The sequence below is a fragment of the Lissotriton helveticus genome, chromosome 3_1, assembly GCF_964261635.1.
Source record: "Lissotriton helveticus chromosome 3_1, aLisHel1.1, whole genome shotgun sequence".
In the NCBI taxonomy this organism is placed as follows: domain Eukaryota; kingdom Metazoa; phylum Chordata; class Amphibia; order Caudata; family Salamandridae; genus Lissotriton; species Lissotriton helveticus.
The window spans coordinates 1,679,658,429-1,679,684,357 of NC_136061.1; positions in this window are offsets into that span (position 1 = coordinate 1,679,658,429).

The following is a 25,929-nucleotide window of genomic DNA, read 5'->3' on the forward strand; positions in this document are numbered from 1 at the left end:
AAGATCTTACTTTCTCCACCTTTCACTAGAACCAAACTTCCTTTGGAACATTTATGGCAAAATGAGTTGTCTAATTCATTCTCTCCCCAATTTTGAGATATTGTATGGCTCAAAGTGTTCACAACCCCCGAGGCGGCTCATATTACACAGTCACACTTTTATCTATCATAAAGCTGTTGTTAAAACCAGAACATGTTGCTAAATTTGACCCTCTGTTTCCCGTCTATTTTGGTCCTGTTCTAAATATAATGACTCTTTAGTTCACATGTTATACGTCTGTTGCCATGCTAAAGTTTTTGGGAACTTTGGTTGGGTCTAAATGTTTAAAATAAATTCTATGTAATAATCTGTGTGCACTGCAGAATGTTTTCTAGGTTATCTAGCACCTAGTATTGATAATTTACCTATTAGGCCTCTACTGTTAGATTATCGCACTGCCCTTTCTTTTAAAGTAATTCTTTCCTGTTGGAAAGACTTTTCTAAACTATCTATACTTACATGGTGAAATTTTGTCTGTGATAAACATAGAATGCATACTGTATCTTCCACTACTTTACATCAAAAGATTAAATCTGATGTATACTGGCTTCCCTTTACTACTTTTCTTTCATTGCACTTATCAATTTCTTACTCTATTTCTCCACCCCCTTCTTCCCCTTTCACTTCTCCTCTATTCTCTCTCTTTTTCTCCTTTCCCTTTCCATACAAAAACATATTTTCTACTTCTAAATTTCTCTTGTCTGCAATTGTTTTAATATGTATCTCATTATAATGTTTCTGTTTCTTGTGTATTACAATTGCCTTGTGAAATTGCAATAAAAGTTTTTAATGTCTTGTGAATATCTAAGTATCAAGATTCGTTTTTTTGCACACACTGTTTGTCCATCTTCAAGATGAGAAATTGCACAATTCTGATTCAAAAAGAATACTGCAATTGCTGACATGATGTTGCTTTAACAGCTGCCTTGTTGTATGCCTATGTTACACATAGCTGCCCAGGTCAACTCAATTCTGATGTATTTAGTTTCACTCTTTTGCTTTGCATGGTTAACTGTGGATCTTTTAATTTCTTAACACGGCATCTAAAATGTATTATGCATGCATCTTCTTTAAGGTATTCTGGCTTCTTCACACAGGAAAGTCATGCCCCTGTGGTGTTATCAAAGTTTCTCTTTCTGTCTCCAGAATTTCCTTTTGAAGATATAGTGTGAAATGTTTACAAAAAGCACTTGTAAAATTAAACCAGACTGCATTAGATGCTCAACTTCTGTGATGAGGAATCTTTATCGCTTTACATAGCAATACTCCACTTTGCTTATTATTGCTAAATAAATATGCTCAGACATCAAGTAGGCTCAAATGCAGATTTTCTTTAACAAAGAGTAACACTAGAAAAACATGGGATACCCATGTGCGGTAAAGATACCTTTGTATATAAACACCAAGGTTGCAGTACAAACGCTTTTGTCCTAACCCTCATTGACTTATCTAACCTCCTCATCTTGCATTGATTACAACTGTATTCACACACATCCATTTATGTGGAAACATGGATCTCCCCTGCTATTGAGAATATAAAGTACCACATAGAAACCCATCTTACAAATGGGGAAAGTATTATCCATGAGCCACTGAAACAGGCCCATCTATTACCTATGTCCTGATCTTACTCATTTAAGAGTAACATCTCCAAGCTTCACACACCCATCAGCTTGCTAGGAACAGCAATCCCAGCAGTCACGTCCCACCTACACATCACCATCACCATTGTGAAAAGTTGATTATTAAATAAGGGGAAGAGAAGCTATGAGTTCCCAAAATTATATGTAACCCATTAATTAAGACACAATCATCAGTTTTCAAATAGAAATTCTGGGCTTACCTCCAGTAGCTGTGGGTCAAATAAACAGAGTTCACTGAAAGAAAATTGGTATAATGAATTGTGCAGCACCTATAGAAATGTAAAGACAATAAATTGAACAGCTCCCATTTTCTACCAAGTTAGTAAAACAGAATACAATTTAATAATGACACTAATTTGAGAAAAATAGGTAAAGACTTTCAACAGATATGAACATTTAAGGAAACACAAAAGAACTCATAAAAAGCAAAGGGGGAGACTAAAGTCATTGTTAGCTTCTGGGACATGGGTGTGTGGGTCCTAGGTGCACTTTCAGGTTGGTGACGAAGTAGGGCGGTCTTTGCTAAGACTATGGTTATCACTTTGAACTTTTTCCCATTCTCACATTCTACTTTCAGGCTTAGGGCCAGATTTAGAGTTTGGCAGACAGTTATTCTGTCACAAACATGATGCATATCCTGTCTGCTTTATTACAAGTACCAAACAATATAATGCACCTCAAATAGAGTGGATGGGATAGTTGTCATATTTATGACGGAGTAGCTCAACCACCAACTTTAAATAAGTTCTACAGTGTCACCATCTTATTGGATGACTTTGCCCTGGCCTATTCTGTGGAGGTAGAGAAGCGGGTATGTAAAAAAATGCAAAAATGTGTGTCTTAACCTCGGCTTATGAAAGGACAATATGTTTAATTATCTGGAACTGATGCCAGATTTTTCAGGACGGGAAGACCAACGATAGACTGGTGTCTCCCAAATTACCATTCTTGTAACCTGGGGGGTTAAAAGTAAGGACTTCCTCAATGGAAAGATCTTCAAGAGAGAAAGAAAAGGTGTTTTTGCACCTTCACCCACCAACAACAAGTGAGCAACAGTTTATATAGTTAATACTGACCAAACACAGAATACTTTGGTAGGTGAGGTTGAATAATCCACATCTGAAACCACCAATTTTGGGGTCAAGTAACAATTTACAATTATTCAATAGTACCAAACAATAGTGCTCACATGGTATAATACACCCCGCTACCAATAGGGTGGAAATCAGTGCTTAATTTGTGCATGTAGTTTCTGGTGCTTAGCATCAGACTTATTTCTCGGAGCTAGGTCCATGACATACCTGCCAACTCACATGATGGCAACGTGTCACGCAATATTGTCACTTAACACTGTATCACAGTGAAAAGCCAATATGAGCTGCCAACTTTGGCATTGGAGAACCAGGTTCGAGTCTCAGTGTCTGTTTAACTGCTTGTGTTTCTGTTGGGCAATCACTTAAACTTCCCATATCTCCAAAACATCTGTGTGACATTGTGACCTTGCGTAATTTAACTGCCGCTCCCATACCTTGCGTCGAGTTTGCACAATTTTTTTAGGGTTGCAGGGCCTGCACTATGCCCCTAGGGGTGTCAGCCTGGCTCAGTATGGAATTACAAACATTAGTAACACAACATATCAGTGGTGTGCACAGCTGGAGTGCGATGAGCCACAGTGCAGTGTGATGGGGAATAACAATGTTTTACACCACCTGTGTTAATGCCCAACAAGTATACATGCAAGCCATATGTTTCAGGGAATAATGAATGGCATTGTTACATCAAGCACACAGACGATGTACATACCAAGTTCATCATAACACAATTTAAAAGCAAATAAAACACAGCAAGTCACAGACTCTAAATTTAAAACAAAAGTGTGTGAAAAAACAATATTCACATACAAATGAAGACATTTTGTGGGACTAAGGGCCAGATGTAGGTAATTTTAATTTACCACCTCTTAAATACCGATTCATACCGAATCGGTATTTAAGAGGTGGTAAAATAGAGGGGGGGAGATGTAGGTATTTCAGGTTCGGTAAATACCGAATCGTTAAGATTCGGTATTTACCGATTCTGTAAATACCGATTCGGTATTGCCCATTGATTCCTATGGGCCTTGCAGCCCATAGGAATCAATGGGCAAATACCGATTTTAGCAAGGGTGCAGGGGGTTTCACTTTGACACCCTCTGGCACCCCAAAAATAGGCATGTGCGCCATGTGGCACACAGACATGCCCTAAGGGCATGTCTGTGTGTCACATGGCACAGGTGTGCATGCACACATGTGCATGCACACCTGGATTCGGTATTTTACCACCCAATTGGATTGGGTGGTAAAATACCGATTCGTAAAGCCCTGTGGCACTCTGACATGTGCCAGCTACATCTGCATTTACAGAATCAGTATTTTACCGAGTCTGTATTTACCAATTTGGTAATTTTACCGAATCGGTAAATACAGAATCGGTAAAATACCGATTCTGTAAATGCATGCCCTACATCTCAAAATCCAATTACCGGTAATTGGCCACCTACATCTGGCCCTAAATCTCACAAATATTACTATCCCTAAAGGAGCAAATTATCTTTAAAAGTGACCAAGAAGCAACGCGTTTCAGTGGTTTCACAGGTCCAACCACCTTCTTCAGGCTTTAAAAATGACTATCATCATATCACTTATTTACAACAAGGGGTGGTGATGGACAGAGTCTCTGAATTAAGCAGAGTACTCTCACCCAGTCAAGAGATCAGGGCTAGATCCAACACCGTTTTTGAGCTCATTGCACCATCCCAGTTTCAGAACCTGGCTGTATGCAAATTAGTCTGTCCCTGGCCCAGTGCATCATGGGAACAGGGCAGACCAGACTACAAAAGCCAATTCTTACACTGGGAAGGAAACAAGCTTCCGGGGACCGGTTTCTGCCATTTCAGGCATCTTCGGCCCGGCTTGCTTGAATCCTGATGGTGCAATGAGCAAGGGACTCACATCTGAGTATACCCTTCAACGCTTAGGGTGGACAAAATTATTTACAACAAGGGGTGGTGATGGACAGAGTCTCTGAATTAAGCAGAGTACTCTTACCCAGTCAAGAGATCAGGGCTAGATCCAACACCGTTTTTGAGCTCATTGCACCATCCCAGTTTCAGAACCTGGCTGTATGCAAATCAGTCTGTCCCTGGCCCAGTGTATCATGGGAACAGGGCAGACCAGACTACAAAAGCCAATTCTTACACTGGGAAGGAAACAAGCTTCCGGGGACCGGTTTCTGCCATTTCAGGCGTCTTCGGCACTGGGCCAGGCACAGACTAATTTGCATATAGCCAGGTTCTGAGCTGGGATGGGACAGTGAGATAAATAACGGTGATGGATCAAGCCCTGATCTTTGGACTGGGTAAGAGTGGTCTGCTTAATTCAGACACTCTGTTCATCACCACCCCCTTTTCTGAATCGTTTTTGGCCACTATAGGTGTGGCAGGGTATACTCAGACATGAGTCCCTTTCTCACTGCTCCATCAGGATTCAAGCAAGCCGGGCCGAAGAGGCTGAAATGCCAGAAACCGGTCCCCGGTAGCTTGTCTCCTTTCTGGTGAAGAATTGGCTTGGTAGTTTGGTCTGCCCTGTTCCCATGATGCACTGGGCCAGGGACAGACTAATTTGCATATAGCCAGGTTCTGAGCTGGGATGGGGCAGTGAGATAAATAACGGTGATGGATCAAGCCCTGATCTTTGGACTGGGTAAGAGTGGTCTGCTTAATTCAGACACTCTGTTCATCACCACCCCCTTTTCTGAATCGTTTTTGGCCACTATAGGTGTGGCAGGGTATACTCAGACATGAGTCCCTTTCTCACTGCTCCATCAGGATTCAAGCAAGCCGGGCCGAAGAGGCTGAAATGCCAGAAACCGGTCCCCGGTAGCTTGTCTCCTTTCTGGTGAAGAATTGGCTTGGTAGTTTGGTCTGCCCTGTTCCCATGATGCACTGGGCCAGGGACAGACTAATTTGCATATAGCCAGGTTCTGAGCTGGGATGGGGCAGTGAGATAAATAACGGTGATGGATCAAGCCCTGATCTTTGGACTGGGTAAGAGTGGTCTGCTTAATTCAGACACTCTGTTCATCACCACCCCCTTTTCTGAATCGTTTTTGGCCACTATAGGTGTGGCAGGGTATACTCAGACATGAGTCCCTTTCTCACTGCTCCATCAGGATTCAAGCAAGCCGGGCCGAAGAGGCTGAAATGCCAGAAACCGGTCCCCGGTAGCTTGTCTCCTTTCTGGTGAAGAATTGGCTTGGTAGTTTGGTCTGCCCTGTTCCCATGATGCACTGGGCCAGGGACAGACTAATTTGCATATAGCCAGGTTCTGAGCTGGGATGGGGCAGTGAGATAAATAACGGTGATGGATCAAGCCCTGATCTTTGGACTGGGTAAGAGTGGTCTGCTTAATTCAGACACTCTGTTCATCACCACCCCCTTTTCTGAATCGTTTTTGGCCACTATAGGTGTGGCAGGGTATACTCAGACATGAGTCCCTTTCTCACTGCTCCATCAGGATTCAAGCATGCCGGGCCGAAGAGGCTGAAATGCCAGAAACCGGTCCCCGGTAGCTTGTCTCCTTTCTGGTGAAGAATTGGCTTGGTAGTTTGGTCTGCCCTGTTCCCATGATGCACTGGGCCAGGGACAGACTAATTTGCATATAGCCAGGTTCTGATCTGGGATGGGGCAGTGAGATAAATAACGGTGATGGATCAAGCCCTGATCTTTGGACTGGGTAAGAGTGGTCTGCTTAATTCAGACACTCTGTTCATCACCACCCCCTTTTCTGAATCGTTTTTGGCCACTATAGGTGTGGCAGGGTATATTCAGACATGAGTCCCTTTCTCACTGCTCCATCAGGATTCAAGCAAGCCGGGCCGAAGAGGCTGAAATGCCAGAAACCGGTCCCCGGTAGCTTGTCTCCTTTCTGGTGAAGAATTGGCTTGGTAGTTTGGTCTGCCCTGTTCCCATGATGCACTGGGCCAGGGACAGACTAATTTGCATATAGCCAGGTTCTGAGCTGGGATGGGGCAGTGAGATAAATAACGGTGATGGATCAAGCCCTGATCTTTGGACTGGGTAAGAGTGGTCTGCTTAATTCAGACACTCTGTTCATCACCACCCCCTTTTCTGAATCGTTTTTGGCCACTATAGGTGTGGCAGGGTATACTCAGACATGAGTCCCTTTCTCACTGCTCCATCAGGATTCAAGCAAGCCGGGCCGAAGAGGCTGAAATGCCAGAAACCGGTCCCCGGTAGCTTGTCTCCTTTCTGGTGAAGAATTGGCTTGGTAGTTTGGTCTGCCCTGTTCCCATGATGCACTGGGCCAGGGACAGACTAATTTGCATATAGCCAGGTTCTGAGCTGGGATGGGGCAGTGAGATAAATAACGGTGATGGATCAAGCCCTGATCTTTGGACTGGGTAAGAGTGGTCTGCTTCATTCAGACACTCTGTTCATCACCACCCCCTTTTCTGTATCATCATATCACAGCACTTTGAATATCTATAGACACAAAAAGTATATATATATCTATATACAAATCAATATAGTTATATGCATAGACAATTCATCTACATTAACAGTTCCTGTACATTTGTATCTAATATATTCATCTTTTAAGCTGTTATAGATACTTTCCATGCAAATAACATAAAATATAAAATAAATAAACATATACATGAAGATCATTGGCTACTTACACTAACAATGCTCCTTAAATACACATTCATATCTCGGAGCCTTTTGAATTCCCCCCACAAACTTACAATTGACATACCAACAAGTATAGAGGGACGGTGTGAAACCGTTCAAAATGCCTATGAGATTATTTAAAACTCATAATGAGAGTGCATAACTGATAAAATTACACTCTAACATAGGGCTCTTTAAAATGTAAACATAGCACCTAGGCAAGATTCACTGACAACCTGGGGACCCATCTGAAGCTGCTACCAAAGGAGGCAAACCGTCCTCCAGGATGTATTAATTTAAAATATTGGCCCATAGTATTTACAATGTTGTTCATGTAGTGGCTTCCATATTCACTGACAGTCGAAGGACCCATTTGAAGGTATGTCACTATCTAACGGGACTCACCATCCCCCTGGGTAAGTTGTTCTCAATATACTCTCTGAACCTACCCCATAAATAGTTTGTTGGGGAAAATACCGCCGTCGAAATCACCGGTTTCACAGTCTAATACTAGTTCCAGCCTCAGGGTATGCTGCTTCTGTAACAAGATATAAACGTGCAATATAAACCTGTGCTTATTAATATCGAGTGGAAATTAGGCTCTTTAAAGAGACCAAATGGGCGGTTTACCGTAAAATACGATATCCCACCTCAAATATGCACGAGGAGCACTCAGTGTATCTGTCGTCTTTCCTAATGACTCACAGAGAGCCTGCATTTAAAAGGAAAGATATCTGCAGGCATGTTAAAGCATATCGCAGTCGATCATGCATATTTGCTAACACCCTTACTAGTGTATGATTTTTAAGACATGACGGGTTACAAAGGGGGATTTGAGGGGTGGAGGGAGATGAAAAAACCCCCATCGACCGTCCTAGATCCTTTCATGAGTGCCCCTCGGTTATTCCAAAATTAGCGACCCAACAAAGTGGCATGCTTACAGGGATTCAAAAATCTCTGTGTTAACACGTATCTCCTTATTTTGTTTAGCCACCTCATTGCTAGCCATGTATTTATGTGTATCGCGATCGCGCCAAAAAGCGAACCGATAGTCACAGAAACAGGACTGTTTAACTTCCTGTTGTCCTGCCCCGACACGGCAGCCATCTTAACATGGTACAGTATCTCTTAACCGCCCCAAAACAGGAGAAGGGGCGTGGGAAAAAGCCATTTATTCTCTCTACTATTCATTATTTCTAAATGTGACTCAACTTGAAAGACTGATTGGTTTGTGCCTATAGAAATACAGAGAATAATTTGATTGACAATATGGGACAGCTTAGCCCGGTGATGGGACACTATAAGTGCAATCACTGTACAGCTTGTCAATGTACGAAGAACCTTAAATCCTTCCAATTGAATGGCAATGAGATTGTGCTTAAGCGTTTTTCCAATTGCAACACTTCTAATGTTGTCTATTGCATTAACTGACCTTGTGGCCTCAAATATTTTGGTAAAACGACCCAAATATTCAAAAAGCGGATATTGCAACATCAGTCTAGGATACGTTGCCAGACTGAAAACGCCCCACTAGTTGAACATTATGTTCAAATGAAGCATACTGAGAAAGAAATGCTATGGTGGGTTGTGGAGGTTGTTAAACCCTCCATTAGACAAACCAATGTTGACAAAATTCGAACAATGAAAGAGCAATGTTGGATTTGCCGTGCGGATACTGTCAGAAATGGGCTTAATTCGTCCACTGAATGGCACACCTTAGCATGTCTAACATGATTCATGTTGTCCTTTCAATGACATGTTATTCAAAATCATTAATGTAATCTTGAGTCTTTAGCTATGTTGATGTATGATTATGATTGATATGAATTTAACACCTATGATTAAGTTGATCCCAGATTTTGTCCACTCATCTATTCATTGTAAGAATTTTCAACAATATTGAAATTCTCATCAGTTGATGCTGTGCCTGATTGCAAACATGTTTCCAGAATTGTTTTTGGGCATTATATGGTGAACACTGATGGTTTTATTTGACTGTACAATCTATTAAGACTACGGACTTAAGTCAATCTGTAATTGATATGTATGAAATTTTCCTTGCTTAATAAGCAGCAATGTTGTAATCTTGATTGAAAACCACATTACGAAAAATGTACGGACAACAACTTTTGTGCATTTCTCAGTTGATATAATCACCACCTTTAATATTTTGACATATATTGTCCTTTCACCTTTGTCAATAAGTGGAATTCGTAGTTAACTAGATATTTCAAAATGGCCGCCATTTTCCATGAAGTGGAAATACTCGGTCGCTGCAGTCAGATCTTTTTCAGGCTTGGATTCTCTCTCCCGTTAACCATTATCGCTGACGACATTTCCCTGTGAAATGTAAGTATGCCTAGCAGCAGTGCTAACGCCTGTGATCGGTTATTCTGTCACACTTTGCTATCGGGTGGCAGGCTAAAGAGTTGTCCATTTGGATAAACTTTATTAGTGCCCCAATTAATTACAATGAATATTTTGCTATGTGTTTAATCACATTAGCCAATCTTTAGCGTTTCATTATCTGTGGCTTTCGTGTTGTCAAGTATCTCTATATTTCATTTGCACATATGATAAAAACTGATGTTTTCTAAATGACTTGCGAATGTTAAGATTACCGTTCTAGATATACCCAGTGTGTTTTTTTCACAACTATATTGTTTTCCACATATACATTCTTTATTTTATACTAATTGAATGGTACCTGGAACAACGTATGCCACACACCTCGCTGATCATAGTAGGTAGATATTTGCAAATATTTCTGCCATTTCTGTAAGCACGGGTCTTGCTGATCAATTTTTTCTAATTCTATGTTTTGACCTTATTTTTTAACTTTGCTAGAATGTTACCATCATGCGATTAACGAGCAGACTGTATCATTGCAGTATATGCTTGGTTAAGTGTTGAGTAATCCTTTTTCATCATGTATAAGTTATCTGTCGTTTTAAATTGAGCATATGCCTCACACGAGTAGCGTGTTTGAAATAATGGCATCACAGTAGTTTCCATACTGATAGGATTTTCAAGGGTTAGGACAAGGGATACGCCAGGCAGCGTATGCACTGAGTTTTGTCTTACCCTTTTGTTGTCTAAGACACAATGTACAACTCCTCATTTTGGGTATTTAGTTATTACAACTTTTCTGACTATTGATCTCACCTCTTGGATTTAGATTTTTGTAATTTCGAAGTCCATGTAATGTGTTTTCATGGACTTTGTATGTTGGTTTTTCTCAGAATCTTGAGTAACTCTGTACTTCAAGAATATAACCAACACTTGACGCTGGGTCTCTGAACTTTAAATCGCTTTTGGTAGACCGTCAGGACAGAAAATGAATTACAAAGTTCTCCTCCTCCTCCTCCTCCTCCTCATGTGACGTCTGACACAGAAGAAGTAGTCACTGATGCCCCTGTACAAAATAGGAACATACGCAGGAAGCGCAGACGTGTTGCACCTCTGGAACCAATGGGAGTGGAAGAAAATTCAGATGTAGATGCAGTTCCCAATGCGACAGTCACAGTGTCCCCTCAGGACTCACACTAGCAACCACAAACCCCAAGTAGGGCACGCTCATTCCGTCTGGAGGCATGTGGGATCAGCAGAGGACCAAGTGAAGGAGGCACTGTGTTTGCTGGCCTTGAGCAGGACATGCTTCACGTACAGCGCCTGCAACACAAGGCACTCAGATCAATAAATAGGCAGCTACTGAAATCGAATAAAAATCAGGAAAGCATGGCTGCATCAATCGACAAACTCTGCCTGACCCTTTTAAAAACTGAAAATGCACGTAACAGGGCTGCACAGGCTGCACAAGTCAGGATGCATACCTACACCAAAGCAATCAAGAGGCTTTGTGCAGTCACAAGCAATTTCACGAGGCGCAGCATCAACATGCAGCGAGAATTAAGTGACTGCACACGTGAAATGGCGAAGAGTGTGGACAAAATTACCTCGGTCTTGGAAAGTATGCAAACTCAGGTGCAAGCGCTCTCCTATGCTCTGGAGAAAGTGAGGACAACTTTAGTAGGAGTAGTAGAAACCCTACCCCAACTAACCAAATGGGCCAACGCAGAAGTGGAAGGCGTTCTACTCCCGGACCTGAGCAAGAAGCCATGCCTTCACAGGAGCAACATGCTTCCAGCCGCCAGCGCAAAAAATAACTTTGTGATTAGTAACTTATGCAGCAGAAATGCATTGTGAAAGGTTTATTTTTATTCCACGTATGGATATTTTAATTTACATCTTTGGAAAGAAATGTTTAAAACATAAAGCAGAAGAGTTTGTATGTTGTGAATAAAAACAACATTTACAAACTTAAGTCAGTATTTAGTTTTTTCTTACCTAAAAAAAGTTTCGTGCAATCTCCGTCCTTCTTTGACGGCCAGCCATGGCTACTACTCCTGCCACTGCCATTCTTGGTGGAGGGATATCATCATCATCAGATGAGTCAGACTCACTCACTTCAATGTCTGTGCCTTTGCGAATTGCGATGTTATGCAGCATTGCACATGTTGTAACAATTTTGCAGCATGTTTTGGGATTGTATTGCAATGCACCTCCACTTTTGTGTATGCATCGGAAACGGCTTTTTAATATTCCAAAAGTACGTTCAATGATCCCACGTGTGGACCGGTGTGCCCTGTTGTACCGTCTTTCACTTGCATTTGCAGGATTTAAGTATGGTGTAAGGATGAAATCACGCATTGCATAGGCACTATCACCTGCAAGTAAGAGAGAAAATTGTAACTGTATGTTCCATTTCATTTTGATGGATGGATGGATGGATGGATGTTTGCATGAGTGTTACTCACCTAGCAGGTATCCATCTCCAAACTGACCAGCACTGAGACGTCTATGAATGGCGCTATGTCTGAAGATGAAAGAGTCATGTGTACTCCCTGGAAACTTTGCTGTAATGTCATTAATTATGTTTTTGGCATTGCATATGATCTGGATGTTGAGCGAGTGGTAGCTTTTTCTATTCCGGAACACATATTCTATGGCTGCAGGTGGAGTGATAGCAATATGGGTTCCGTCAATGCATCCAATCACATGTGGAAATCGTGCTATTTGATAGAAATTCAACTTTGTTTCCTGTATGGCTTGTTGTGTATTAGAGAAATATATATGATGTTGGAGTCTCCTTAGCATTGCATCCAGGAACACATGAAAAAAACGTGATAGGGCACTCTGTGACACTCCACCAACCTCTGCAATTACACTTTGAAAAGAGCCAGAAGCCAAAAGGTGCAGTCAGCACAATACCAGCACATGTGTTGGTATTGATTGTGTTCTGCCTGTTGGATGTGCCAAAAAGGTTCCAATTCATTAATCAGGTCAAAAATGGTGTGAGGATGTAGTCTGTATCTTTCATAGATTTCCTCCTGAGTCTGCTGGAACAGCGTAATGCGTATTCTGAAGATTCTCTCCTGTCTTTGTCTCCTATGGGTAAGAGCTTGAATGCGCAGCCTCCTGGCAATCAGGTACAATCCCGTCATTTTGAAATGTAGGGAAATGCATTCTGGGAGCCTTTTTATATATATATTTTTTTTTACCACCTGCTTCTATTTGGTGTTAAATGTGATTTCTTATTTTGCAAATTCTGTGAAATCGCTATTTGCGATTTGTTCTTACATATTGAATGCGATTTCTTAACTTACGATTTGTTATTTGCGATTTTCGCAAATTTAGGAACATGCAAAATTAGTAATCGCTATATTTTCTGCGGAAAAAACTTCTTGCACACTAAGAATTCACAAAAATTGCGAATTCTAATTATGCGATGCGATTTCTTTGATACATGCCAGTTGCACTTTTTGTTGTCGCAAACACTTCGAAATTGCGATTCGCAGCATTTGCGACATGCAAAACACTTGATACATCTGCCCCTAAGTATGTATGCAAGAAACACATACATTATTTAATGTCAGGAAATGATTGGAGAGGCTGGGTTATCAGGTATTGGCATGGACAATACAACAAGATTCTTTCTTTGGGAATGCCTTATTTCCCCGCCGAAATAATTAAAAACAAACGGCCTCATACTAAAGTCAGATGGGTAATAGTTCACATTGAGCACTGGGAAGTTATTTTTTGCACAGTGTGTGGTCCTTATGTATATAACAGCTAAGCTAACACAACGAATATGTAGGTGATTTTAATCGCCTGATGGAGAAGGTGAAGGTAAAATCAAAGGATGGATATCAGGAGATGCACAGAAACAGGTCCGCTTTCAGCTCCATGAAAATATATAGGCCAAAAGACGGTTAATATGTGCTAAATCCTAATACTCTGTCTCATATCTTCAATTTCATTAGTCACGAGATTATGCTCATATAGTCCTTTTTCTTGCCATCCATCAGTCTGTACTCAATGCCCAGATTACAACCTATAGTAAGGTCTTATCCGATAACAGTCCTTTTCTGCTTGAACTTAAGTTTCACAATTTGCAAAGGCCACTGGCCAAATACATTTTTGCAAGATCCCTGCTACTAGGCCAACAATTAATTAAAAAGATGCGAGAATGAATTCAAAATTCGATGCATAATAATATCGTTTCTGCAGGCCCGCATGTTGTAAGAGATTTACTTTAAGGTATGCTTTTAATAAGGAGAAAATGGCGTAAAAGCATCTACAAATCTAGATAAGTTAGAACTAAAGCATGTGCTGACTATTGCAAAAAAAGACCCAGCCAAACGAACATTGCAAAAACAGATTGCCTTTGTAAAAGCAGACGTTCGAGAACATTACTGTTAGGAAATATATGGTAAATAAGCGAAAACATTATGAGCAAAGGGAATCTTTATAAAAAGTGTTTTCAATGGAAAATGAGATTTATGAGATAAAACGTAAATGAAGCTGTTTAAGATTCACATGATGTACTGCTCGTTGAACCAGATGGTATTGAGCAGTTTTGTTTTAGTATTACCTAAAACATTATGAAGAAACGCGTCACCCTCGTGAAGACAGCATATTATAATTTCTAGATTCATTTCATTTAGATATTATATGAGAGTCCGATTGTCAATGACTACACTCACCTATTCCGAGTACGAAAATAGAAACTGCTATTGCCATGCTCCCTGTTGGGAAAGTAGTCGGCAAGGATGGAAAATCACTGGCATTTAAAAAAAAATCTCCTCTTGCTTATACCATTTTTATTATCATTCTTCTTGGATATACAACAAGACACTCTTATACCTGATGTTTGGGAGTTGACACATAGTATATATATATTCTTATTTTAAAAAGCCTCCAGCTGAGCTGGGACCGATTTGATTAATAAATATTGAAGCTAATACCAGCTCTAAAACTCTTACCACCAAGGGGATCAGGTACATTGGTAGGTTGGTCTCATCATACCAACATTACTTTGTTACCAGAAGAGTTATCATAAACCATATCAACAGAACAATAATATGTTGCTCAAATATGAATTTACCTTGAAAAAACAAAAACAAGAGGTGTTTGGCTAAACAGGAACAGTTAGTTAAATTAAACACTGCTTCCAGGAGTACAGCATTCAGAAATGGACCTAAGGATTAACTCAAAGTGCAATTGTTTTGAGTGCCTTTACATACATTACTTGGAGCATCATAAAACATCATAAAACAATTCCTAGACCCTGTTTAGGGAGAGAAATGTGGGCCTAGTCATGGAGCCATAAATCACTCCCACCTGATGAATAATACATGGTGCTCTCGACCTTGCATGGACACAATATGGGTCAGTGGGTGACGTGTTCATATGTCCATCCTGGGGAGCATATGATCACTGCATGTGCCGTGTGTGCTTTGTCCTGATTGGCTGAGTGCTCCTAATCTCATTGTGGTATCTAACTGTATGATGTTTTGGGAACGCTCGCCCCTACGGCCATGTGTGTTTTCTAGGGGACAGTCTCAATGGACATTTATGGTGTTGCTTCCTATCTGTGGGATTCATCTGGGTTTTTCCTGTTTCCGCATTTGTTCAGCTGCTTACATGCCACGCCTCCTGTGATCTGTCAATCAGTTGTTTCAGTCCTAGGTTGCAGAGCCTGCCTGACCACATATTTCTGACGTGGGGCTGAGGGAGCGGTCATCTTGAGTAATTTTGGCAGCAGTGATTCTATTTCATTTTTAACCCCTAACATGCTCATGACGAGCTCAGCTCGTCATGAGGTATACCTCTAGGGTGCTTATGACGAGCTGAGCTCGTCATGAACAATGGTAAATCTGGGAATGCAGCACAGGAGGGTAAAAGTCAAAGCAGCCAAGGTGTTAAGGACACATGTATCTTCACAAACATTGACATCAATTTTAACGTTCCCCACTCTGGTAGGATTTTCAAGTACATCATTTAACTCATACTACATGAAAGTCACATTATTAGGGGCTTGTCATGTGCGAGATTTAACTATTATTACTTCCCTAGTTACTTGGATTTTACCCAATTTGAGGTCTGCGTTTTTACAGCAGGAAAACCCCACTTGCAGGAAACCACACAAAAACAGTACAAAATGACAATAGGCAGCAATGATGTGCATGGTTCTTTCATCCATTGGGAGAGCCAGGAAAACCAACTGATAGTCCTGCTCAGGGGCACCTCCCTCCTTATGCATGTTGGTTTGTAAACAATGAGGTGCTTGGATGGCAAGAGTCAGAGTCCCATTATTCATGTCATTGCCTGAGATATATTTGCAAGAGGAATCATTGATCTTGGCACACACCTCTCCCTCCATTGCAGTCATCAAATCCAACACACGTCGATGTAGCATCACAATGAGGTGGATGTCTCTTAGTTCTCGCTTGATTGCATTAAGGCCAAGCTCAGTACTTTCATCATTTTAATCATTTCCTATCTGGTTATTTGCAACCAGCAGGCGTTTGCTTTCGTCTGCATGGTGAAGAGCGTATGGACCCTCCCGCATTGACTTGTGTGTCAGAAAACAGTCTGAATTCTTCTGGAATGTCTTGAACTGAGCCCAGCTCAAATAATCAGCAGTTATTTTATCTCTGGCCTGATGCAGCAGAGCTGGTTTCTTCTGTAGCGGATGTTGAAACAACTCTGACAGATCATCTCTGGGAATTACCAGGGTAGGGTGTGTATGGTGACCAGGGAGCACACGCCATGCCATTCGGGGATGAGCTAGGTGTAGGCATAATCATCACACTGCCAGTAGGTATCCATCAGCGTGGAGGTACCCCATTGCATGTCTGGTATGTGCAGTAATTCACCACAGATCTCATTTGTGCCCAGTGGAATTGTTTCTTTTCCTTCTGAAAAAAAAAGATTATACGTGTTCATTCAATGACACATCGCCCCTTCCCTCCCAACCACGTATATCTTTATATCCCGGAATCCCATATTTCCTGACGTGGATTATCTATGCTGGTGTTTAACCCTCCCCTATGTGATCAATTTCCCTTCATATCATCAAGGTGGATGGCCCTACACTGAAACTCCAAGTCCGGCATCCATTTGTTAGTAAAGAAGACTGACCCAGGCATGTTAGGGGCCATTCTGGGACCACAAACAGAAGCGGGAGCAGATGTGTTTATCCACTGGTGTGGTGGCTTCCCTACCTCCAAGAATCTCTTTTCTGGAAAGTCCAAGGCCAAACAGTATCATCCCCTATGGTGCCCCACCTGATCATCCTATCTAGCTCTGTTTCAGTCTCACTAGTATCGGTGAAGTAGTACAGTACTGTGGGATTGGTCTCGTAACGAGTCATGTTCACCTCTACTCTATAGTGTTCTACTCTGTTGGGTTTTTTCTTGCCCCAAATCCAACAGAGGTAAAGGGGAAGAAGGAATTTTGCATTTTCTGGGGCTACCTCTTGGGGTTAATGCATGTGACAACAGTGAACAGACGTAACATGACCTGATTGATGCGGGGTGCCCACAGCGGTCATATACTGATGCCATGTGTTGTGTAAGAGTTCGCTGTGTAGTGCATGTGGAATAATAATTCTGGGTTCTAACTATAAGTGACATGGGAGAGGTCCGTACGTCAATGCTGTGAGAATGTCAGGGTGGACTCCATTTGACTAGGCAGATCTTTGGCAATGTATGGAATCAACCACATCCACAGTAAACAGAAGGTATACAATTGTACAGCAATACATAATAAATTGAACATTGTAGGTCTCCGTGATGGAGCCAGGATGTTCGATCAAAAAGTTCAGGATAAAGGTTTGAGGTCTTTGACTTGCACACTTTGGTCTTGTTAGGATTATTGAAATGATTGCCGAAGAGATGGTGGGCTGCTGTAAGGGTGGTGCACTTTGGTGGATCAATTGCAGACCTGTTGAATAAGAGCTGTTTGTTGAATAAGTTCATAAAACATTTGCATCCTTACGTATCGTCATTAAGCATTCTTGGGGATTCCTGAGCCATTCTTTTTAGCGGTGTACTTTTATATTCATAAATTAATTTTTTTTCAGTGAGGCAGCAGAAATTGGTGCCAAATTGGGGACAATTAAGACAATTCTTGCTTATGGGCCATCTGTTCTTCGCCTCACCATGACAGAGAGGGATATATTTTGTTGAGGTGTGGTTTATGTGAGCCTGTGGATTCTTCTTGCTTTATTGTTGTGTCGATGTTAGAACTGGGGGTCTCTAGTTTGCAATGGTTTGCACCTTTGTCCAAATAGAAACACTTATTTCTAGTCACAGTAAGGGAGCTACACTCCTAAAATAACCCCTGCTCAACCCTGTGGTAGCTTGGCACGAACATGAAGGCTTATCTCTGTGGCAGTGTGTAAAGCATTTGTGAACACATACAGTAATACAGTGAAAACAATGCAGATGTACACAACACAGGTTTTATAAAAGTAACTATTCTTTATATTCTTTACATAGACTTAACACAAGACCCAAACGCCAATAATCCGTTTGAGTCTTGGTCTACTTTAGGATGGTAGAAATAACTTCTTCTCCTCTTCACAAAATTCTTCCCTGGAGGGTCGTCCTTCTTGCTGCCAATGGGTTCGCTCAGGCAGGTCCCCCAGTTCAGACACTTGCTTTCCTGTAGGTTCCAGGGCATCCCCCTCAAAGTATGCCTCCTCCTGGAATGTGGAAACTATGGGGGCGGGTTTTCCTGCACCCCCCTCCTCTTCTCTTTACGGCAGGTACCTTGGCCACACTACTGGCTCAAGGACCTCTTGAACACCCTTACTGGCTGCCATAGACTGAATGGTCACAAACGCCCACTCAGGCAGACCCAACATCTCTAAATTAGAACTTCCCTCCACTCTAGCCCAAGGAGAGCTCTTTAAATCATTGCCCAACAGACTAGCCACAGGCATAGCTGGCCTCACAGATATTTGGAGAGTACCTGAGATCCCCCACTCAAAGGGAACCTGAGCCACCTCAAACTGGCACTCCGAGTTGTCCGTGGCAGCTACAAGGAAGAATGCATGGGGGATCACCTGCTCCTCAGATACCAGCCGACAACTGACAGCTGTCACACTGGCCCCGTTGTCCCTTAGAGCCTCCACCCTATGGCCATTGATGGTCACCCACTGCCTGTATTTTTTAGTGTTTTCAGGCATTTGGGTCCTGGGCACCCCTTCACAATCTCCTAAAGCGACCAGGGATATTTCTGCAGGACCCCACCCACCTTGGGCACCCATATCCTCCCCTCCTAGGGCTACACTTGTCACCTGACAAGGTGGTGCATGGTGGGGTGCATTGCACCTTGGGGAAATATACCCTGCCTTCTGCAGGCACAGATGGTGCGCTGCCACCATAGGGACTAATCTTAAGCTCCAATTCCCTCAAAAATATCTCCTGTGCTAATCTGTTTTCCCCTTCCAAACGCTATCCTGTTATTCTCAAGCTCCAGCATCTTACTCTGTAGGTCCTTTTGGCCAGCTCCATTTTGTGCATTCTATTTCTCTCCCTGTCCTCCAGCTCTCCTGACCCCTGACCACCAATGTTAGAACTGGGGGTCTCTAGTTTGCAATGATTTGCACCTTGATGACCCTTTCTTCTTGTCAGAGTAAGGGGGCTACACTCGTAAAATAACCCCTGCTCAAGTAGCTTGGCCCGAGCAGGAAGACTTATCTCAGATGCAGTGTGTAAAGCATTTGTGAACACATACAGTGAAAACACTACAGATGGACACAAAATAAGTATTCTTTATATAGACTTAACACAAGATACAAACGACAAAAATCCACAATACTGTATTAAGAAAATGATTTTAGGATGGTAGAAATAACTCAGTTCACTTTAGATGGTAACTGCGACACGCAAGATAAACAAAAGTACCTTTGGCTGCATCATGCAAGATAAACAAAAGGTTTCAGGGACAAAGATGCGTCGGTTCCTTGCTTCAGGGGAGGAGCTGCGTCTCTTTCTCAGTGCTTGTGCAAAGTAGGTGATGAGTCTGTTCCTTACCGGAGAGGAAGTGATGCGACAATCTCGTGGTACGTCCCGGTTGCGGTGCAACAAGATGGCGCCTCGATGCGATGCTACGATCCGGTAAGATGTGACAAGATGGCGTCTTTGCGTCAACTCTGGTAATTCTGAGCTGCGACAGGCCCTGCAACACGCTTCTCCGGTGATGCGACGGCAACCCTTGCGGTGGCAACACGCTTCTCCGAGGATGCAACGACAAACAGCTGCGACGAAGACATGCTTCTCCAGTGATGCAATGGCGACAATTGCGGTGGCGACACAGTTCTCTGATGATGCGACGGCAAACAGCTGCGACGAAGACACGCTTCTCCGGTGATGCGACGGCACATGCTGCGGAGGGGACACGCTTCTTCTCATTGAGTCACGCTTCCAGCTCCCAACAACATGCAGGCTTCTGCAGACAGAATTCCCAGCAAGGAAATTCAAGGAGGAGCTGGTGGTGAAGTCTGGTCTCCCTGAGATTTCAGCAGAAGGCAAGCACAGTTCAAGCCCTTGGAGATTCTTCTTCAAGATGATGAAAGTTGTAATAAAAGTCTTTCTCCTTTCCTTGTCAATAATGAAACCACTACAGGCCAACCCCAAAAAGTAACACACTGGCACAGAGGCAGTCCAACTCCTGCAGAGTCTCTGGTTCTTCTACTTGGCAAAACGTCTGTCTTGATGTCCAGAAGTTATCTAAGATCTTGGAGTTGGGCCCCAATATTTATACTAGAAAATCCTTTGTCCTCTGAGGGCAGAGGGTGCCTGTACCTAGCCAGAAACAGATCCGTGCAGCTTCCTGGCAGGAGCTGGAGGCAGCATTGTTGAAAGCAGATCTGGCCCAGGTAGCTGAAAGGATCCCCCCACTCTCTATGCAGCCAAGGTCCTATTCAGCCCAGCCCTGACGCAGACTGCTGGAGCCCAAGCCGTCCTGTCACTCACAAACCAGACATGCAATTCACAACCTAGCAGAAGCAGGCTGGATGGTTAGGTAAGAAAATACCTACTTTCTAGAAGTGGTATTTTCAAACAGAGAATGTTAAAACCGACTTTACTAAAAGATGTATTTTATCATTCTGAGTTCAGGCATGTTAAATTCGTTTTTTTACCATGTTCCCTGGGTCAGTTAGGATTATAAGATGTTATATAATCAAACTGCCGATTCTGGCCTATGGGGACAGGTAGCCTTGTAAGTGTGAAAAACAAAATTGGCTGTAATTATTGTATATTTTTTTTTTTTGGGGTGTTCAAATCTGCTTTATTGAAATAAACAGGGCATGATACACAGCTTGGATCGCCTACAACCCGGAGGCCGGCAGCAGGAGAAGATGAACAGTACACAGCCTAGAAGCCGGCATCCCGGGGGCCCGGCGGCACATTACATATTTATATGACGCTGGTGTCGCGCCCGGTGGTGTAGGACATGTAAGGATGAACAGCAGTCGCACAGAGTCTTTGAGCGAGAGAAAGAGTCTCACTCTTTTTTTTTTTTTTTTTCGTAACTTGTAGAACAGGAACCAAAACATCCCAACCAGGTAATAACTAAGAGGCAGTGCATGACTGTGTAGTAGTGATGAGTGATAGTGGTGTAGTGTGTTGTCTCGGGCAGGTAGTGGCGTGTGGGAGCTATTGTGTCCAGAAACCTCCGTCCCAGTGCTGTAGAAGTCAGTGGAGTTTCACCTCAAAAAAGCACAGGGTGCCTAGGGATATCGCCCGCCAGAGGCGTGAGATCGTGTCGCGAGTGCAAGAGAGGGTGTACATGCTCAGAGAGGAGGAGGGGTCAGGTCGATCGAGGCAGGGCAGCCCACATCACCCGGATGACCGCGGGGAGCAGGAGGGCACACACAGAGAGGGAGGGCTGAAAGCCATTTTGGAAGTTATAGGTTAAGTTCTTGGGAGAGAGTTCAGGGTGCCGTGGGGAGACAGGTAAGGCGTCCGACTGCGCGTCGACGTCTGAGCGCCTGAGCAGGTAGTGCACCAGAGGATCCCATATGTCCCTAGGCCGACATGAGAGAGGCAGCAGCTCAGCAAAGGTGGCATGCTGATCCTGGCAATAAGTCAAGTCCGCAAGCCAGTCCTTGAACTTGGGCGCCCTGCCCCTACTCCAGCGGCATGCCACACGCCGCTTGGCCAAGAGCAGAGCAGTGTCAACAAATTTTCTGCAGTCTCTAGGGAGTTGCATCGTGCAACCAAGGATGGCTATCAGAGGGTCCGCAGGGAGCTCCTCTCCCACCATCTCCGCAAGGGCTTCCATCACCTGTCGCCAGTAGCTGGCAATCTGGGGGCAGGCCCATGCCAGGTGAAGAAAATCGGCATGGTCGGCGCGACAACGCTCACAGCGATCATTATCAGCCAACCCGAACCAATGCTTCCGGACCGGCGTGTAGTATATCCTCTGAAGGAATTTGTAATGAATAATTTTCAGTCTGCAGCTGGCAGAGATGCGAGAAGTCAGCGTGCAGCAGTGTTTCCACTGGTCGTCTGAGAGATCGATGGCGAGTTCAGCGGACCAGTGTAGCCGGGCAGCGGAGACCTGCTCTGGAGCAGCAGTGCGGAATTGGCGGTAGAGCCCAGAGACCAAATGAGTCCCGTCTTGCGACCCCAAAAGGAAGTGCAGCGGAGGTAGTATCTCAGGCTCATCAGGGTAGCTGGGCAGGACATCACGCATCCCTGCGCATAGCCGAATGTAGTAGAAGAGTTCAAGGGGAGTAGGCTCGTGTGTCTTAAAAAATAGGTCAGTGGACTTGAAACGATGTTCATGAAACAGATCCCCCCAGCAGGCGACAAGTAGTTTATCGCAGAGCCGGCGGAATCCCAGTTCTGATAACAAGGAAAGTTGTGGATGGTAGGTGAGCGGTAGTTTGGGGGAGTAGGGCAGCGGGCATGACAGTCTCCTAGCGATACGGCGCCATGCATCTAGAGTGCAGGAGACCGAGGTATTCGATGTCGTGATAGATGTCTCAGGACAGTGTAGCAGGCCGCGGGAGCGGGTGTACAATCCAGTCCTCCACCGCTACATGCGGCATGAAGGGAGTAGGAGCCATCCAGTGGTAGGCAAAATGTGCCTGCGCGCACTGATAGTATGTTTCGAAATCTGGGATATCGAATCCTCCTCTGTCGTAGGGAAGAGTCAGTGTCGACCACTTTAAGCGGGGAGAGTTGCCACCCCAGAACAGTCTGCGCAGCTCCGAGCGGAGTGTCTTGAAGAAAAAGGCACCAGGGTAATAGGGGATATTAAGAAAAAGGTACAGAAAGCGGGGCAATATCACCATTTTTATGAGTGATGCTCTCCCAGCCATGGAGAGTGGTAGCGTGATCCATCTATCGACGGAAGCAGTCAATCTGGTCATGGCTACCCCGTAGTTGGATCGTAACGTCTCGTCCTTATCTCGAGAAATACGGATTCCCAAGTAGCGAAGATCATCGCGGCACCATGCTAACGGGTAGTCAAGAGGGAAGGCGTGTACCGCATCTGTAAGAGGAAAAAATTGCGACTTGGCCCAATTGATGTGTACACCTGACACCCCTCCGTAGAGGACGAACTCCCGAAGCAGGGGATTGAGATGCGTGTCAGGATATTTGACGTACAGTGTGATATCGTCCGCATAGAGGGATACATCAATTTGCCGCTGCAGGCATTGTACCGCTCCCGCTCGGTGTAGTTGACGTAAGCGACAGGCAAGTGGCTCGACCGCAAGGGCAAATAACAGAGGAGAGAGCGGGCATCCCTGACGGGTGCCTCTCGTGATTGTGATGCGTTGCGACAACCGTCCGTTAATTAGCACCCTCGCCGTGGGGTCCGTGTATAAGAGGCGAACCCAGGCTAAGAACATTTTAGGGAATCCCATGCTAGCTAGGACCGAAAAGAGGTAGGGCCACTCGACAGAGTCGAACGCCTTGGTGGCGTCTAGGAACACAGCCGCCACTGGGACGTCAGGGTGGACCGTGCGGAGCAGGGAGAAGAGGGTGCGAAGATTATGGGACGTGGATCTACCCGCAACGAAGCCAGATTGATCGGGCAGAACAAGTCTGGTCATTAGCAGCGAAAGCCGCGTGGCCAGGATCTTGGCGAGAATTTTAACATCGCAGTTTAGGAGGGAAAGTGGACGGTAAGAGTCACAGGAGGAGGGGTCTTTATCCGGCTTCAGGAGGGAGGTGATAACCACCTCGCGCATAGAGCCGGGAAGTATCCCATCAGCGAGGGACTCGGTAAAGACCTCGCGGAGCACGGGCGCCATGATGTCAATATAGGCTTTGTAGAACTCTGCTGGTATACCGTCGAGCCCCGGAGCCTTACCATTTTTGAGGGACATAATGGCCTCGCGAACCTCGTCCAATTCAAACGGTGCTGCGAGAAACTCCCTGTCGCCATCGCTGAGCCAGCAGAGCGCCACGGCATTGAGGTATTCAGCGTATGGCACGTCCATCTCTGCCGTGGACGTATAAAGTGACGAGTAATGCGTCGTGAAGGCGGAGAGTATCGCATCCGATTCTCCGATAGTGGCGCCGGATTTATCGGTAAGCTCTAGTATAGTGTTTTGCACCCGTTCTGGACGTGTAATCGCAGCTAGTACTTTACCAGGCCTATCCCCCTCGCAGTATTTCCGGGCGACCCAGTGCTTACCCCGATACTTCGCTTCTCTGGCCGCCTCCTCCTCATATTTGGACAGTGTTTCTCTGAAAGTCGCATGTAGTCCTGGGTCAGTGTCTGATGTCATGCGGAGTTCCAGATCTCGCAGGTCCCTTTCCAGTGTGGTGATGGTGTGTAGAATATTACGCGGTACCCCGTGACCCTTTGAGATGCAGAACCCCCTGATAGTGACCTTGAAAGCCTCCCATACATGTTCGACTGACTCCACCGAACCCTTATTCCTAGGAAAGAAATCCTCAATTTCCTCACCCAGCTCAGTGTGAAATAGGTTGTCGAGAAGCACATCGGGACGCAGTCTCCACTGCGGCCGCGTACTGTCCCATCTAGGGGTACGGAACTGCAACTTGACAGGGCTGTGGTCAGAATAGGTACGAGGCAGATGGTCCACCTTCAACAATTCTATAGCAATGTCTCTGTTAATCAGAAAGTAATCTAAGCGCGCCCATGTCCCAGTATGAGATGTGAAGTGTGTACCCTCCCGTCCAAGCGGATGCAGGTGTCGCCAGGCATCCAATAGTCCCCCCTCCTCCACAACCCCCTTCAAAGCCTCCCGGGCCCCGGGCTAGTAAGAGTTAACTCCATCCGCTCTGTCTAGGGGGGGCGCCAGCGCCAAGTTAAAATCACCACCCCAAATAACATGTCGTGCCCCAACAGCCACAATCTTACCCCACAATGTAGAAAAAAAGGCAGGTGAATCAACATTCGGTGCATACATTGACACAAACAGATAGATGTCATGGCCCACCCTACCCCACAACAAAGCATAACGGCCCTCTTTGTCCACCTCCTCCCCAAAGCGATGAAAAGGCACTCCACGGGCAATCAGCACTGCCACACCCCTTGCATAGGTCGAGTAGGAGGAAAAGACACGAGCGCCAGCCCATTTTGACGCAAAAGAGACAGACAGCACCTCGCATAGGCAGATGTGTCTCCTGCAGCATGGCAATCTGCACATGATGTCTATCCAAATAGGCAATAACATTTCTGCATTTTTTAGCATTGTTCAATCCTCGGACATTCCATGATAAACATGTCAAACGCGCCGTCGCGGTCAAAGCAGCCATGGACATAGCAACAGTAGAAGTAAGAACGCCCGAGGAGGTCGCATTATGACACCACACCCACCCCTCTAGCACCAAGACACACACCAGGTGAGCAAATATACACACAGTCTAAGCACAGTTAACCTCAAGAACTCTAACCCCCCCCCACCCACCCCAGCATCCCAATCATGCCAGTAGCCATGGAACCCACCCACGTAGCCCCCCCCCTCCCTCCCAACTTTAGCAGCGCAAACAGCGTAAAACGCAACAAGGCAGTGGGGGACACCCGACAGGGGTATAGCATAGAGCGCGCGCTGCCACTATCCGATCCTTAGCTCCAGAACTATACCGCCCTCGGTGGAGACTAGGGCCGAGACAGTGGTCCTTGGTGTACGTTACCACTGGGGTGCAGGATTCATACAGGCCCATCACT